This window comes from Leptopilina boulardi, unplaced genomic scaffold (assembly GCF_019393585.1).
Source record: "Leptopilina boulardi isolate dan_hultmark-lab unplaced genomic scaffold, ZJU_Lbou_2.1 LbouV2_30, whole genome shotgun sequence".
In the NCBI taxonomy this organism is placed as follows: Eukaryota; Metazoa; Arthropoda; class Insecta; order Hymenoptera; family Figitidae; genus Leptopilina; species Leptopilina boulardi.
In genome coordinates, this window is record NW_026137863.1 from 1,906,332 (window position 1) to 1,925,722 (window position 19,391).

The 19,391-nt window shown below is 19.9% G+C and overlaps 1 protein-coding gene across 3 annotated transcripts in view; it reads right to left on the reverse strand.

Annotated features, from left to right (window-relative positions):
* The window catches only part of LOC127282418 (circadian locomoter output cycles protein kaput-like), a 46,401-nt gene that overhangs the window by 13,039 nt on the left and 13,971 nt on the right, over window positions 1-19,391 (reverse strand). The window lies entirely within an intron of this gene.

Genomic DNA, 19,391 nt, shown 5'->3' on the forward strand with positions numbered 1-19,391 from the left:
AGTTTCTATAATATCTTTGCCAAATACCAATACATTTTAATATAAAATTAACATTCATATATACAAAGTTAAAAGATAATTAAAGGCAATTTTTTTTATAAAGAGAAAAAGAGATATTAGATTTTTTTTCTCACGCGATTTTTCTTATCTAAAGAATTTCACGTAAAAGAAAAGAAAAAAAAATTAATACACTGAATTTTCCATGCCAACAAAGTTCATACACACACACACACACATATATATATATATATATATATATATATATATATATATATATATATATATATATTTACAATCATTTGATTTGAGGGTTAAAGGACAATAAAAAATAGTTGACTTGCAATAATAATAATCTTCGCTCAAGATATTCATAGAATGAAACTTATAAATATAAGATATATGTTGGATCTTGACCAAAGAACCATTTTTTGACAATAAACAATTGGTCTTTTTGGCCTGTCCCCTTTATGGATCCTGCGTATCTGGCTAAATGCCCAATTTTTACATTAATTTCTAAGAGTTCACAAACTCAATATTTTAATTGCAAATATCAATTATTTTTTTTAATTCATTTTAAACAAATTTTTAGGATGTTTTATTTTTATTTTTTTTTTAACTTTTAGGGTGTTTTACTATTTTTTTTTTAATTTTTAGAAAGTTTTATTTACTTTTTTTTCATTTAGGTTAATTTTCTTTTTATATTATAGGTATGCCTTAATTAATTTTTTTAATTATTAGAGCGTTTTACTATTTTTTTTTTTTATTTTTGGAGGTTTTATTTATTTATTAATTTTTTAAAAAAAAATTTAAGATTGTTTTATATATTTTTTATGCATTTATCAATTTTAGTTTTAATTTTTAATATGTTTTGTTTAATTTATTTAAATTTTTATGGTAATTTATTTTATTTTTAGGTTTTTTTTCATGTTTTCTTATTTTTTTTTTAATTTTTAATATGTTTTATTTAATTTTTCGGGTGTTTTATTTTTTTTTAATTTTTTAAGGTTTTATTTATTTTTTATTAATTTTTTTGATGTTTTATTAATTTTCAAAATGTTTTTATTAATTTTTTTTAATTTTTGGAGGTTTTATTTATTTTTTATTAATTTTTTTTAATTTTAGGGTGTTTCATTATTTTTTTCTAAATTTTTACGACGTTTTATTATTTTTTTTCATTTATAAATTTTAGTTTTTATTTTTATTATGCTTCATTTAATTTTTTTAAATTTTTATGGTGTTTTATTTAATTTTTAGGTTTTTTTTCATGTTTTCTTATTTTTTTTTAACTTTTAATATGTTTTATTTAATTTTTCGGGTGTTTTATTTTTTGAAGGTTTTATTTATTTTTTATTAATTTTTTTTAATTTTAGGGTGTTTCATTATTTTTTTCTAAATTTTTACGACGTTTTATTATTTTTTTTCATTTATAAATTTTAGTTTTTATTTTTATTATGCTTCATTTAATTTTTTTAAATTTTTATGGTGTTTTATTTAATTTTTAGGTTTTTTTTCATGTTTTCTTATTTTTTTTTAACTTTTAATATGTTTTATTTAATTTTTCGGGTGTTTTATTTTTTGAAGGTTTTATTTATTTTTTATTAATTTTTTTTTAATTTTTGGAGGTTTTATTTATTTTTATTAATTTTAAAAAATTTTTTTGGTGTTTTATTAATTTTTATGCATTAATAAATTTTAGTTTTAATTTTTAATATGATTTATTTAATTTTTATGGTGTTTTATTTTATTTTTTTAAGCTTTTTTTAATAATTTTTTAATGTTTTATTATTTTTTAAAAAATTTTTAATATGTTTTATTTAATTTTTTGGGTGTTTTATTTTATTTATTTTAATTTTTGGAGGTTTTATTTATTTTTTGGGTGTTTTATTAATTTTTTTTATTTTTAATATGTTTTTATGATTTTTTTTTCTAATATCTGGAGGTTTTATTTATTTTTTGGGTGTTTTTTTAATTTTTTTTTATTTTTAATATGTTTTTATGATTTTTTTTTAATTTTTGGAGATTTTATTTATTTTTTATTATTTTTTTTTTTTTAATTTTTAGAGTGTTTTATTATTTTTTTCAATTTTTAAGTTGTTTTATTTATTTATTAATTTTCTTTTTAATTTTTAGAATGTTTTATGATTTTTCTATAACATTATTTGATGTTTTAATTATTTTTTAAATTAATTTTTCTATGTTTTATTATTTCAATTTTTTTTCAAATCTTATTTTGATTTTTGATAGAAAAAAATGGAAATATCGCGTTTTTTTGTTTCAAAACGTATTTAAAAGTTTAATAAAATAAAAAAAAAAAGTGTTTGACCCTTGAAAAGTTAATGATGATAATAAATAAATTTACAAGAAGAAAGATTTTTAGAATCAATATATATATATATATATATATATATATATATATATATATATATATATATATATATATGTATATATCGAAACGTCACAGTGAATTGCAAGTACAACTGCCGGTCATTTGTCATCAATGATGATGATGACCATCATCATTTCGTCTCGCGTTCATTTTCTCCGGTGCAACTCATCACTTGCCAACTGGCTTTGACGCACACACAACATGTCTCTCAATATGGCCTTGGAAAAAAAAAATTATTATTTACAAGAGACGTTATCACTCGACTATAACCAGCAGCCGCACATCGGATAAATACGTAATAAAAAAAAATAAATACATATAATAATAATAATAATAATACCGTGATATTCAATTATAAAATTACAACAGCTTCAGTTCTAAAGGATTTACTTTTCCCTATGAAGTCATTTCTGATTTTATTAAATTAAAAAAAAAAAAAAAAAAAAAAAAAAATAAAATCAGGAATCAAGATTGAATAGTCGACGTGTGATATTCGTGTTATCGGGTTTTTTACCCTTTGACATGCGTGATGAGTTGTTTTCATTTTTCGAGAAAAATAACTGTCGAAGAACAATTATTATTTTGGTTATGAACATGCAATGGAGAATCTGTATATTGATAATGATAGTAGCTCAAATCTTGAGAAAAATATTTTTTTTTTTTAATTGCAAATCGGAGATTTTTTTTTTATTTTCTTTTTTTTCCCCTTTATCACAAGAAATACAACGATGAATCATTTTTTTTTCTCAATTTAAAAATCATTTTTTATCAATTATTTCGTTTGGTAAAATTTACCATATACTTTAAATTTGGTTTTGGTAAATTTTACACCTTGTTCAAAAAAAAATTGTATTCAAAATTTTTTTTTTCTTTTTTTTTTAATAAGTAACAGAAAATATCAAGGGGGTAGCGTCATAAACCCCTTGACGAAAAAAAAAACGCCCTCTTGTCGTTAAGGTCTCGACAGTTTCGATCCACATTCAAACCCTCTCTCTCAATATATATTTGGGGAGGAATACTTTTGTGAGGGTGTATAATCAAAAACAGGGAATGCGAAGGCAGGATCTGGATCGTTACTTTAGTCTGTCTGCTATAAAGGTCCATTAAGTTTTTTCTATTTTTTTTTTTTCTTTTTTTTTTACTATATCAGAGGGTCAAGGTTAACATTATCTGTCTTTACAAACCCAGACGCTATTTAAAATTAATTACCCACTTGGTAAAATAATTAAATTAAAATATAGAAAAAAAAAAAATTAATTAAAACAAATTTTTTTTCCATATAAAAATATATGGAACTAAAATTTTCTCCCAATTTTTAATTTTCCAAAAAAAATTATTTTAATATCCACTTAGAATAATTATTATACAATTTATTTTTCTTTTTTACAAACTTTTCACTTCGTCAATTACAAACAAAAATTAGAATAATAATAATTATTATTATAATTATAATTTAAATAAGTAAATTTTTATTAATATTTATTATCAAAAATCGGAACAAAAAAATTCGTTTGAATTATAATTTTTTTTTTTTCAGGAAAATAAAATCGTTATAATAGTATGTATTATAAAAATAGTATTTTCCGTAATGCTAAATTTAATTGAGAATTTATAAAAATATCGTTGCATTTACAAAATGAACATTGTACTTTCTGAATAAATATATATATGTCGCATGTTAATCGCGACTGATGATAAAATATATATATAGCAGATATCGTTTCTTGAATAGAGAAATATCAAAACAGAGCTACCTTGAAGTGTGTATATATCGCTTTAGAAACCCTGACCTCATCTAAGCCGTCGCACATACAATCTTAACTTCATCATAGATTTAAAACAATAGTTTACTTTTTTTTATATATATATATATATATACACAATACTATATTTTATTCAATTTAATTTATGACCTTTCGGTAAAAATATATATTTCTTTTGTAGGAGAAATTGTTATTAATAGAAATAAAAGTTCTATATAAATTTATATAAAGACTCTTTCAAATAAAAAAAAAAAAAAAAAATTTGAAACTCAAAAAAAAACCGCTTTGAATTTTTTTTTTTTTCCAAACAATACAAAATCAAGGTGAACATAGTTTGTCCTAGTTCAGAAAAAAGGCTCGTAATTGTTCGAGTAAATTAGAAAAAAAAAAAAAAGAAAAAAAGATAAGGAAAATTTTTCAAGTCGATTTATGAGATTGTTTTTGAAAAAAAAGGAAAAATACGAATAGAGGAATATTTATAATTTTTTTTTTGAAAAATTTGGTAACGAATGGGAACCACTTTGGATTTGGGCACCGCTGCAAAATTCACGTCCTGCCTCACTACGGTAACGCGTGAGCCTTTCGAATCCAAAGCTCGGTCAATAGACCCAAACCCTTCTGTTCCTCAACTTCCAATTCTCTCTCGACACCGCCCAAGTAGCTTCACCACCAAAAAATAAAGGAAAAAAAAAAAAAAAAAAAAAAAAAAATCTAACCAGGGGCGTAAGAACAAAATTCACTTTTACCTTCTATTTTCAATTCTAAAACATATTTAATTATTTTATTTCAATTTTTAATTATTAAAACATAAACTACTGTACAATACATTAATTATAATATTAATTAATTGCAATAAAAATACAATTAATTATAATAATAATTAATTGCAATAAAAATACAATTAATTATAATTAAATAATAATAAATCAATTATTATTTATTTCTTATAATAATGTAACATAAATATATATTATCTTTTTACATGAGGTTTAATAAATCAATTATAATAATTAATTATAACTATTTGTACTATCCATTTTAATTAAATTAAAACTATTAATGATTAAAAATAATATCTAGCGTAGGTTATTTCTTCAACTCAACAATTTTATAGGTTATGTTATAATTATTTCCCGCCAAAAAACAACTAATCAAATGCTGCAATAATTCGATATATCGATAATCGATACTATCTCGGCTTGTGATTGGTTGAAAATAACGCGCGCTTATTTCAAATAATAAAAAAGCTATTTTAATAAAAATAGATACTAATAAATAATATAATATAATAATATAATATAATATAATATAATAATATAATATAATTAATTTATTTATTAACGGAAGAATAAATAAACAATTATTTTAAATTAAGAATATTTAATAATTTTTTTTTTAGCACAATTTAGTTCCTACGCCACTGGTAAAAAAAAAAAATTGTACAAGCCTCCTCTATACTTGAGTTCGCTGACTAATAAATTTTATTCTCCTCCCTCTCTCTTTTTTTTCAAAAGACCTCCTACTCTTATTGTTAATGCGAGAGCCGAATTTTGCAAGGGTTGGAAAAAAAAAATTGACCTTGAAATTGACGATGTCGTCGTCGCGACTGTCATATTATTGCCATTTTGCTTTGGGGGAAAAATTTTTTTTTTCTTTTTTTTTTTTTGTTCAAAACTACGATAAAACGAAAAATAGAGAAAAAAAAGAGCAAAGGGGTGAGAAGAGAAAAAGAGGATACACATAAAAAGCAGACAGTCTACCTCCATCGGCCTGTTGTTCTCGCACAGTGTTGCCAAGTCCTCGAACCTGACTCATTAGATTGTTAATAAAAAAAAAAAAATAGAAATACTTTTCAATTTATCAGTTTGAAATTAATGGAATTCCTCTTTTTTGCAAAACCTTAAGAAAAAAGTGGTGTAAAAAAATTTTAATACAGTTTTTTAAAAAATAATACGAATTCACTATTTTTTTTTATTTTTACTATTTATTTGACTTTTTATTTTTATATTTTTGAAGAAATTTTTTATTATAAAAAGTATTTAATAAATTTAATAAATTTAATAAATTATATTTTTAATTTTAATAATTTTAATAAATTATAATTTTAATTTTAATAATTTTAATAAATTATAATTTTAATAATAAAAAAATTTTTTTTTTAAATCAAATAAAATTTCTTGGCAACACTGCAGAGCTTTGAAATTTCTTTGGAAGAAGAAAAAGAGATATTCGATAAAAGGAGATGGCCGATGAGTGCGAGAGAAATGCCAAGATGAAAAAGAAGGGTGGTACATTGACTATATATATATATATATATATATATATATATACAACGAACTCCCATCACAATTTAATTTCACTAGGGAATTTGAGTAGCAAGTGCGAGTTCTATATACATACAATGCTTTACAATAAACCAGTTTTATTTGCAAAAAAAAAAAAAAAATACTTTCATAGTTAATTCTATATATACCCTATAACATTTTGTACCTATTTTATTTAATTAATACAATAAATTCGAAAAAATTGAAAAAAATTACCGAATTAATTTTTTTCAAAATTATAAATTTAATAAATAATTAAATAAATAAATAAATACCTATTAATTTATTAAGTAAAAATAAAATAAAAAATATATAACAAAAAACAAACAAAAAATAATAAAAAAAAAGTAACAATAAATATTTAATAAAAATAATAAATAACGATAAAAAAAAAAATTTAAGAGAAAACTTAATATTTTAATTTTAAAAAAATCTCTCCGAAATTTGAACATTATTTCGCTCAAAAATAAAATCCAAGAAAATTTATATTTCTTTTCTTAATTCTCAGCATATATTAATTGAAACGAATCATATATATATAGAAGAACAAAAGTTCCGGCAAGAATCTAAAAAAAAAAAAAAAAAAATTATATATATGCTGCTTTTTTTAGAACTGTGCAATGATGACACAACCAAGAAACCATCTAAAATTAAGGGAAAAGGAAGTAACGTTTTTTTTTTTTATTATTTATTTTTTACAGCGCTCGTTAAAAAGAATGTAATCGCGAACTAAGAATTTTTTTTTTCAATGGGATTCCGACACATGTGTTTCAAAAGATATCGCTCATATATGAAATGTTTTCCACGTTTTTTTTTTTTTTTTTTTTGAAACACATCATATATATATATTTTTTTTTTTTTTAATAAAATAATCTTTAATGACATATGAATGCGAGTGATTATTTATAAATTTACATTAAATAATAAAATTGTTTATAATTAATAAATTTAAAAAAAAATTAATTTAATTATAAACGTTCAATTTTTATGGTGCGGATGGATTGCATTTTTTTTTTCTAAAAACAGAATTCCATTATTATTTTAATTAATTTAATAATAAAAAAATTGTTTGTTTTTAGTATGAAAAAAAATACAAAAAAAAAATATACATTTCTTTTTACTGCTGACATGAAACGTATAATAAATAAAATTTTAATTATCTTTTTGGTATCATATCACTTTCACTATTATGTACTTGATGTTGCACTTTTTTTTATATTCCCAAGAAAAGCTCAGAATTAAAAGTAACACAATATTTAAATCAAGAACGGAAGTAAGCTTCCGATTATTACTTCCGTTCAAGTTAGATCACAAAAAAAGATAATATAAAAAAAAAAAGAGAAAATTATCCTTTTCAATCAATTTCTTCGTGAAATTGCATTTATGAAGGATAAAAGATATAATATTTATTAACAACTTGAAATCAAAGAATTAATTTTTTCAAGGAAACAATATTTTTTTTCTATTATTAATTATTAATAATTTATTATTTTTATAATTTATAAATAAGTAATTAATATAAATTGTCATTAAATATAAATAAAATAATAAAAAATTTTTTATAAATATTTATTTAAAATATTTATTTTATTTATTATTTACTTTATTAATATTTTTATTTATATTTTATTTATTTATTTTAATATTTTTAATTTTAGATAACATGACGTATTTTTTTTTACTAAGAGAAAAAAAAAATCTTTGATTCATTCATTAACAGGATTCCATTTGAAATTGCACCGGAATGAGAAATCGAAAAGGAATTTAATGAAAGAGAACGAGGGATTTAAAAAAAAAAAAAAAAAAAAAAAAAATGGAAGTTAATGGAGAAATGAAGATTGCTTATATGATGGTTTAACTAATAGTAAAGGAGGCACTATATTCAGGGTCGCGGACCAAGATCTGCAAAAAAATCTAGGTAATAAATATATGATAATGTTTTTCGAAGGACACAAGTGCGTTTTAAGTGTATAGATATATATAGACAGCTGTCAAGTCAGAGCTCAGACACAATTAGATAAGCAAATTACAGCACTGCATACAAATAAATAAATTTATTTATTAAAAAAAAAATTTATAAATAAATTTAATTAATAAAAAAAAATTAATAAATAAATTTAATTAATAAAAAAAAAATTTATAAATAAATTTATTTATTAAAAAAAAAATTTATATAAATAAATTTATTTATTAAAAAAAAATTTATAAATAAATATATATATATTTATTCATTAATAAACTTTAAATAAATAAATTTATTTATAAATTATTTCTTAAATTTATAAATAAATTTTTTTAATAAATGTAAATAAAATTTAATTATTAAAAATATTTATAAACAAATTATATAATAATAATTATAGAATTATATTATAAACCATTTAATTTTTAATCATCAAATTATAATAATTTTGTCCATATAGCAAAACTGCTTTTTCTACTTAAATTATGAGTCATTGTCTGATCAAGAAAACTTTACCTACTTGAAAGTAAGATTTGTCTGACATAACACGACTATTTCTACTTAGAAAGCGAATACCGGATTCTTTTCGCAAAAAAAAAAAAAAAAAAAAGTTTAAGGAAAAAAAAATAATCAGACAAAACTATTATTATTTAATAATATAAGATATGGACAAAGAAGGGTTAACGAATTATAATTTATATTATATTTATAAAAATAAGAATCAACTTCCCGCTAAGATCAAAATCACTAGACGTTTTATATTATATACTCGTTACTGTTTGCTTGTTGGGCATATGGTAGAAAATTTTCTCAAATTTTCTTCCCACATTTTTTCTCATTATTAACGGAGACAATTTTTTTTTTCTGTCTAATTTAAATAAATAAAATTTTTTTTTATTAATTTTTAGTTATTTTTTATTCACTAAAATTGTAGTAGAAAAAAAATTACTAAATGAAAGAGTAATTTTTATTGAAAAAAAAAAAAATTAATAAAAATAAATTTGAATGATTAAAAATTAGTGGAAATTTTTTTTACTAATTTTATAGTAAAATATTACTATTTTATATTTATAGTAATATTTTTTATATTATTTTAGTAGAAAAAAATATTACTAAATAAAATAATATTTTACTAAAAAGTGAAAATTCCTACTAATTTTTAGTCATTTAAATATTTTAATTAATTAAATTTTATTAATTAATATTACTATTTGATTTAGAAATATTTTTTTTTTCTACTTTAGTATTAGTTTCTTTTTAGTATATTAGTCTTCTTTTTCACTAAAACTTTAAAAAAATTACTAAATCAAAGAGTAATTTTTATTGAAAAAAAATTAATAAAAATAAATTTGAATGACTAAAAATTAGTGGAAATTTTTTTTACTAATTTTATAGTAAAATATTACTATTTTATATTTATAGTAATATTTTTTATATTATTTTAGTAGAAAAAAATATTACTAAATAAAATAATATTTTACTAAAAAGTGAAAATTCCTACTAATTTTTAGTCATTTAAATATTTTAATTAATTAAATTTTATTAATTAATATTACTATTTGATTTAGAAATATTTTTTTTTTCTACTTTAGTATTAGTTTCTTTTTAGTATATTAGTCTTCTTTTTCACTAAAACTTTAAAAAAATTACTAAATCAAAGAGTAATTTTTATTGAAAAAAAATTAATAAAAATAAATTTGAATGACTAAAAATTAGTGGAAATTTTTTTTACTAATTTTCTAGTAAAATATTACTATTTTATTTATAGTAATATTTTTTATATTATTTTAGTAGAAAAAAATATTACTAAATTAAATAGGAACATTTTACTAAAAAGTGAAAATTCCTACTAATATTTAGTCATTTAAATATTTTAATTAATTAAATTTTATTAATTAACATTACTATTTGATTTAGAAATATTTTTTTCTACTTTAGTATTAGTTTCTTTTTAGTAGTCTTCTTTTTCACTAAAACTTTAGATAGAAAAAATCAAATAGTAATTTTTATTAAAAAAAATTAATTAAAATATTTAAATGATTAAAAATTATATCAGAAATTTTCACGTTTTAGTAAAATGTTACTATTTTATTTAGTAATATTTTTTATATTTAGTAGCAAAAAAAAAATATTACTAAATCAAATAATAATTTTTATTGAAAAAAAAAATTAATTAAAATAAATTTAAATGACTAAAAATTAGTAGAAATTTTCACTTTTTAGTAAAATATTATTTTATTTAGTAATATTTTTTATATTATTTTACTAGCAAAAAAAAATAAATAAAATAAATCAATATTTTACTAAAAATTAATTGAAAATGTCTAATAATATGAATTAGTGAACTAATTCTATAAATTTAAAGTATATACATATGTAAATCTAAGATTATTTACTTTACATGAAAAACTTCTGCGACATGTACGTGCATGAAAATAAATAAAATTTCATTTACACAACCTATATAACAAATACCAATCTATATATTATACAACTATTGTTTAATTTAAATATTTATACAGATTGCAGTCCACATACATTTTTTTAATTATTAAAAAATTTTTTTTTTAATTTAAAAAAATGTTTTACTCAATTTTTTTAAATTAAATAAAAATCAAAATTTAAAAAAAAAATCTACATTATCCAAAAATAATAAAAACTAATCTAAATACCAATTAATCAACTAAGAAAAAATGAAAAAAATCGAAAACTATAAATCAAACTAAAATATTAATAATTTGCGCCTTAAATTCTCATCCAGAGAAATTTTTTATTTGAATCAAATATAATATATTTGAGTTAAATAAACGTATATTTATCTCACAGCCAACTAGTCTATTTATTTGGCGTAAAAAAATTGTTTATTTAAATCAAATAAAAAAATTTATTTTTAAACAAAAATTTATTATTAAATAAAAATTTATTATTAAATAAAAATTTATTTAAAGCAAATAAACATTTATTTTTAAATAAAAATTCATTTAAATCAAAGAAAAATTTATTTAAATCAAATAAATATTTATTAAGCTGCATATAATTTCTCTGGGTGCTCAAATTTTGTTTGACATTTTGCATTTTAATGTATTATATGTATATCGCAAATGAAGCAGTTAGTGTGAACGCAATAAAGAACGTAATATCCTAGGTAGAGGACATCAGGTTATAGACGATGCGTAATAAGCGAAGCTTGCATATATTCTTCAGAAAGAATTATAAGACACAAGAATAATACTCAAAAAAAAGACACCCGAGTTCAAAATTTCATTGATTTTCTATTTTAATAACAGAAAAAAATTTCTATTTATTAATATATTAATTTTTTTTTAAATTTATTTTTTTTTATTTTTAATAATAATAATAATAATAATAATATTTAAATAATTATGCACCATGAAAATTGACGTGGATTAAAATAGAAACTGACGTAAAGAGCCAAATATTTACTTGCGCTTCGGTAAATTATGTTCAAGGCTATTCAAACGAATCGTGACCATTTACTAGACGCCAAGCCCCGTGAAGAACAGATTAGTGCTATAAATGAGAAAAAGAATATAATGTTGACTATCACGATTTTTAGATATATATATATATATATATAGAGGCGCGAGAGTGTCTATCTTCAAATGTATATATAAAAAAAAATATTGATTTGCATACTTGCACAACTTGATCGATTCGTCACTATAATAAAATTCTTCTATTGAGTCCTCATTTCAAATCGGATTTATTTCATATACGCTCTTAATAATTATAAACATATATATATATATATATATAAAATTGCAACTAGGATATTATGTAAATTATTTTATATCTCGTCAACAATAAACGACATACTTGATTTGGCATATATAATTAACATTGGTTTATTATAGAACACTGAAAAAAATTTATTTAATTCAAATAATTGATTAATTGACAGAAAAAAAATTTTTCATTCAATAATTAAGTTAATTAAATTTTAGATATTTTTCAAATACGGAAATTATTGATTGAAATAGTTTTATTCGATTCAAATAAAAATTATTTATAAATAAATAAATATTGTTACTTATTTACAATATTTATTTATTTATTTATATTTATATTTTTTTATATTTTCATATTTATATATTTTTTTTATATTTCTATATTTTTATTTTTATATTTACATAATTTTTTTACAATTTTATTTTTTTATATTTTTTATATTTTTTTTATAATAAAAATTATTTATAAATAAATATTTATTTTATATTATTAAATACATATTTATTTATTTACAATAAAATATTTATTTGATAATAATCAAGTAACCAAATTTTTTAATCAAATAAAGTTTTCTTTTCAATGCAATAAAACAGAAATTATTTTATAATTTGTCTTTAATTTTCCTATTTTACATTGAAAATTTTTCTTTTCTTTAATTTGTTTTTCAATTTTTTAGTTATTTTACACACGAAAAAAAAAAATTTTTTTTGCACATAAAATTATTTTCAAACTTCTTATTTTGTATATAAAAAAATTATTTAATATGTTTAAAAAAAATAATTATGTACTAAATAACAAATTTAAAAAAAATGTTCATAATAAAATTTTTTCTTCAATAAATAACAAAATAAAAAAATTACTGTATAAAAATAATAAAGTAAAAAAAAATATTTTATAAAGAAAATAAAATAAATAATTATAATAAATAATTTTATAAACAAAATTTCTCTATAAGCAAAAATTATTTTTATTGAATAACTAACAAATTTAAAAACAAAAAATGTAAAAAAAAAACAACAAAGAGAAAAAAATAAAAATTTTCAAAAATAGAAATTAAAGAAAAATTACAAATAATTAAAATAACGAAAAAAAAATCGAAGGTAAAAATAATAAATTTGTTCAATATAAAATTTTTTAATTTTTCTGTACTTCTTTCTCAAAATTCCATTTTCTTAATGAAAATTATTTTGGCAAATGTAATTACGATAAATAAATGTTTAATAAATTTATTATTAATAATTATTTATTATTAATAAATTAATAAATTTTTGGAAAATTAAAAAAAAAAATTTATTCACGAAAAGAACGCACATATATACGCCATGAATATATTTGTCAATAATATTTGCTCACATTTCAGAAAGCTGCACTTTTTTTTCCGCACGTGTAATTTTTACTTTCCAAAATGAGGCCAACAGAATGTTATGCTTTTATCGTTGATATGGACTTAAATTAAACAAAACTGCAAACATTTTATATGATTAGTTGAATATTTAATTTTATAAATTCAAACAAAAATTTCTGAAATTCACAAATATTATATTTTTTGAAAAGAAAAAAAAATGAAAAATATTTTATATTGAAAAAATTTGACAATATATATATATATATATATATATATATATATATATATAATATAATTTACGATTTATCACAATACATTGACCTCGACATGTTTATATTTGACACTCATTGAAAAAGGCCAATTGACATGTGATAATAAATTCTCGTGCGAGAAACTAAATTGCATTTAATAAAAACGAAATAAAGTGCAAAAGATATGTCATCAGTAAAAAAATTCTACTAATTTTTAGTTTCATTTTTTCATTCAAATTTTAGACAAAAAAAATTTATTGCCAATTACTAAATATTTAGTTCATTTATTGTTAAATAAATAAATAAAATACTAATATTTTATTAAAAATTCGTGAACATTGTTACTAATTTTTCATTAATATTTTAGTCAAAAAAAAAAAAAATTAGTAAATATTTGCTTCATTTATTGTCAAATAAATAATATTATTAACAATTAGTGAACATTGCTACTAATTTTTAGTAATTTTTCACTAAATCTTTAGTAGAAATAAAATATTACTAAAAATAAATTACTAAATATTTGGCTCATTTTATTATTAAATTATAATAAACCAAATCAAATAGTAAAATATTAGTAAAAATTTATACTAATTTTTAGTTTATTTTTCACTAAAATTTTAGTAGAAAAAATATTACTAAATCATATAGTAATTTTTACTTGAATTAATTATTTTAAATATTTACCGAAATGACTAGGAATTTTTTTTTTTTTTTTACTAATTTTCACTAAAATGTTACTATTTTATTTTGTAATAATTTTTATATATTACTTTAGTAAAAAAAAAAATTACTAAATAAAAATAGTAATTTTTACCAAAAAAAAATTAGTAAAAATTTCCACTAATTTTCAGTATTATTTTTCTACTAAAAAATCCAATAAAAAAAAGAATTACTAAATCAAATAGTAACAATTCAATAAAAATTATCACAAATATAAATTACAAAATTTACATTACACATGAATGTAAAGTAAATGAAATAAATTATATTATGAACATAATGTAATACTAATTTTCAAGAAGAAGAAAAAAAACCCAGACCGTGGAGACGCATAAAAATGAGAAAACTGATTTTCAAATTCAATTGAATTTTTATACTATGAAGCTCAAACAAATTGCACGTGGATTATTTAATAAAAAAAAAACTTCTGGAGAGAAAAGAATTTTTTTTTTTTTTTTTTTTTTTTTTTTTGTGAAAGAAAATCAAGATGAGAGAGTAAAAAAAATTTTATTTCTAATTCTTGTATTAGAACAAAGGTATAGCTTCTAAAAATTTTCATGAAAAGAATTTTTTTTGACCTTCTGATATAATAATATATGAAATAATCCCGACCTCCCTCAAACAATCACCTGCGACACTATATAACCTGTATATATATATATATATATATGTATTCAGTCAACTGATTGCACTTAGAACGCGATGACGTATATTATGTGTCAATGGTCAGGTTTCCGTTGCATTTTATATATTCCCAGCTATGAAGACTGTCAAGTTCACACTTTTTAATTTTTAAACCATTTTGTTCTCTACTTTGCAAATTTTTTACAATTTTTTTTTGTTTTTTTTTTTTTTGAAAATTAATCAACGATTTTAATTACTATTTTTTGTAGCTATTTCTATTGACAAATAATAATGGTACAGCTATTATATTTTTTAAATAATAATAATAATAATAATAATAATAAAAATTGCATTTATAATAAATTAATATTAAATAATAAATTACAGTGAAAATAATTTATATTATTAATAAATTATATTGAAAATAATTTATATTATTAACAAACTGTATGGAAAATAAATTGTATTAATAAAAAATTATATTAAAAATAAATTTTATTAATAATTATTTAAATAATAATAATAATAATAATAATAATAACAATAAAAATTGCATTCATAATAAATTAATATTAATAATAAATAAATAAATAATTTATATTATTAACAAATTATATGGAAAATAAATTGTATTAATAAAAAATTATATTAAAAATATATTTTATTAATAATTATTATATTAATAGTAATTATTATTATTATTTTATTAATAATAATAGTTATTATTATATTAATTAATATGATTTTGCATAAAAATACAAAAAAATTTTCCACACATGAAATAAAATACCCAGACGTTCAAAAAAAAATGCAACAATCGACAAAAGAATATAATTTTTATTTTCCGCTGGTAAATGATCCTGACGTTGCATCTTTTTATTTTTCATAAATGCGCACGAAACATATATCAAATTAACGTTAGATTTCTGTTTTTTACGTTCGGGTAGGTTCAGCATTTATATCAATGCCAATGTTATTCTCATTGTTCGATTACGTAATGTAAAGTGAATTTTTCAAGGTTTAAAATGTTCAAGGGCAACACAAAGAGAGAATGGTCGCCAAACTGTCTAGCAAGAAGCCAATAATATTTATTCCTGTAATTTCCTAGCAATAAATATAATATGGGTTCGGGAAACTCCATTACATAATTTTCATCTAACCGACAAAAAAAGAAAATTAAATTCCACTCAATTCATGTCATTCAAAATTGAATTTTCATTTCGAAACACTGATTTAAAAAAAAATTATTTCATTCAAATATTCGGTTACTTGAAATAAATAAATATTTACTTGAAACAAATAAACATTTATTTAAATTAAATAAATTTTTTTTTTTTTTGAAATATCGAGAAAAAAATACGAGCACAAAAACGAAAGAGAAGAAATATTTAAAAATTCCAAACCATGGTATAACTGCAATTATCTCATCATCTCTATAAATAAAATCTAAAAATACGTATCTAATCTAAAAAACAATTATAAATATAAAAATTTTGATTATATTAAACGAAAATGAATTTCCTGGAAAATATTTATGTTTTAAGCTTTGAAAAATAATATTTAATGAAGAAAACGCGACCGATGGCTAAATGGCAAAACCCCCGCACGTGTGAAATTTGAGAGTTGGTAAAATTTATTACTTAAATATCTCACGTAATAGTATAACAGACATCAATGCAAAAATAGAAGAGAAAATGTTTTAATATAATATTTTCTCACGTTAATGACGATATATACACACTCTCGTTGTCTTATATAGCGAGTTTTGCCAAGATCAATTCGTAGGCGGTACAATGACTTTTCAAATGTCCGAAAATTTTGGAATTCATCCAAATTCGTGAGCGCGCGACTTGTTTACATAAAAAAAAAAAAATTAATTTGTTTGTAAATTTAATTTAATTCAAACCAAAAAAATAAATAAATTAAAATTCATTGAGTATGAAAAAAAAAATTGAATATTTGGTAATTAAGATGCGAGACATAATAAATTTGTCTTGATGCAGCTTATTTGTTTCTTACGAAGTCTGTATCAATTTGTCCTTGAACGATGATATTAAGGCTCTTGCCCTTGCTTTCATACAATCGTACAATTATTATTAAGAAAGAAAAAAAAAATGTATTAAATTGAAAATTCTATGTAAAAAAAAAAAAAAAAATTGTAACCAAATCAACCTTGAGGTCAACAACAATAACCCCTATAATTAACATCAATCCGTTTAGAAAGAGTCCTTCTGAGAAATTCCTAAAGAACCGCTAAAAAATCTTTAAGAAGCGCGATAAATAAAAAAGGAACATAAGATTGATTATTGGTTCTTAAAGAATTTATAAACCTGTCTTTCATTAATCATCATTTTTCATTGACAAAGTAAAAGTATAAGCAATTTCTTCATTTTATGATTGTATAAGTTTTAAAATTTGTACCATTGATGATACTAAAAAAATTATTATCACTGATTATTTATCAAAGTACAAAACTTGAAGAATATAAATAAAAAAACTGAATTTTTGTACCATTAATTATGATGCTATATTAGAATTACTAATATTTATCTAAATACAAATTTTGCAGAACATTAACCCAAAAAAAGCTTCTGTACCACTAATTATCATCACTAATTATTTATCGAAATCTAAAACTTGGAGAACATAAAACAAACAAAAAAAAAACTTCCGTATCCGTATCACTAATTACGATGCTAATTTTGAAAATTAATTATTTATCTAAATCCAAAATTTGTAGAACACAAACCTTATGTACCATTATAATATCCGAACAAATTACAATGACTGATTACTTATCAAAATCCAGAGCAGAACATAAACCAAAAAGAATTCCGTATCGCTAATTACGATCCCAACAGATTTTGAAATAGAAATTGTAGAACACAAACCTTCAGATCCATTATAATTATGATCCAAACAAATTATAATGACTGATTATTTATCTAAATCCATAAATTGCAGAACATAAACCAAAAACAATTTCGTATCAGTAATTATACAATCCCAACAGATTTTGAAAATTAATTGTTTATCTAAATCCAGAATTTGTAGAACACAAACCTTATGTATACCATTATAAATTATGATCCGAACAAATTACAATGACTGATTACTTATCAAAATCCAGAGCAGAACATAAGCCAAAAACAATTCCGTATCGCTAATTACGATCCCAACAGATTTTGAAATAGAAATTGTAGAACACAAACCTTCAGATCCATTATAATTATGATTTTAACAAATTATAATCACTTATTATTACACAGGCCGATAAAATTTTGACTAGCTTCAAAATCAAGAACCAAACTATACTTTTTCAAATCATTTTGATATGCTGAATCCAAATCTGACCCAAAAAGGTTGTTACAGCATCTGAAAATACTAATCTTACCCTTAAAAATGCATTTTTAAACTTTAAAAAATCTTTATTTGGCTCCGAGGAATCGTCATTTGAATTTTTTGAAGTATTATCTGATACTTGAAACATTCACTCAGAAAATTAAAATGACGATAACTCAGAGCCATATAAAGATTTTTGAAAGTTTCAAAATGCATTTTAAAGGGTAAGAATAGTACTTTCAGATGCTGTAACGGCCTTTTTGAAAAAAAAATTATATGTTAATGTTCCACGACTTAAAATACGGCCAAAAATCGTCTTTTCTGGATTAACCAGAAACCTGACGTGCTGGGTCAATTCAAAGTTTAGATTCAGATTCAACACATCAAAATGCATTGGAAAATTATAGTCTGGTTTTTAATTCTGAAGGTGGCCAAAATTTTGTCGGCCTGTGTTATTCATTAAAATCACTACTAATTTCAAACCAAACAAATTATGATAATTATTTATTCAAATTCAGAAATTGCAGAACAATCGAAAACATAAAAACTTCTGTACCACTAATTACGATCCTAACAAATTATGATCATAATCAAATTATTCATGAGAACTTGCAGAACGTAAACTTTTTGTACCATTAATTATGATACTAACAAATAATTATTATCACTAATTATCAAAAAATTACAGAACATAAACCTTCTGTACCATTGAAATCCAAAACTTGAACATAGACCAAAAACCTTCTGTACTACTAATTACGAACTTAAACAAATTATGATCACTATTTATCTAAATACAAATATTGCAGAACATAAACCAAACCTTTTGTATCACTAATTACGATCCTAACGAATTTTGATCAAAATCATAATAAAATTATTCATCTAAACACATCAAAATTTGCAGAAAATAAATCGAAAAG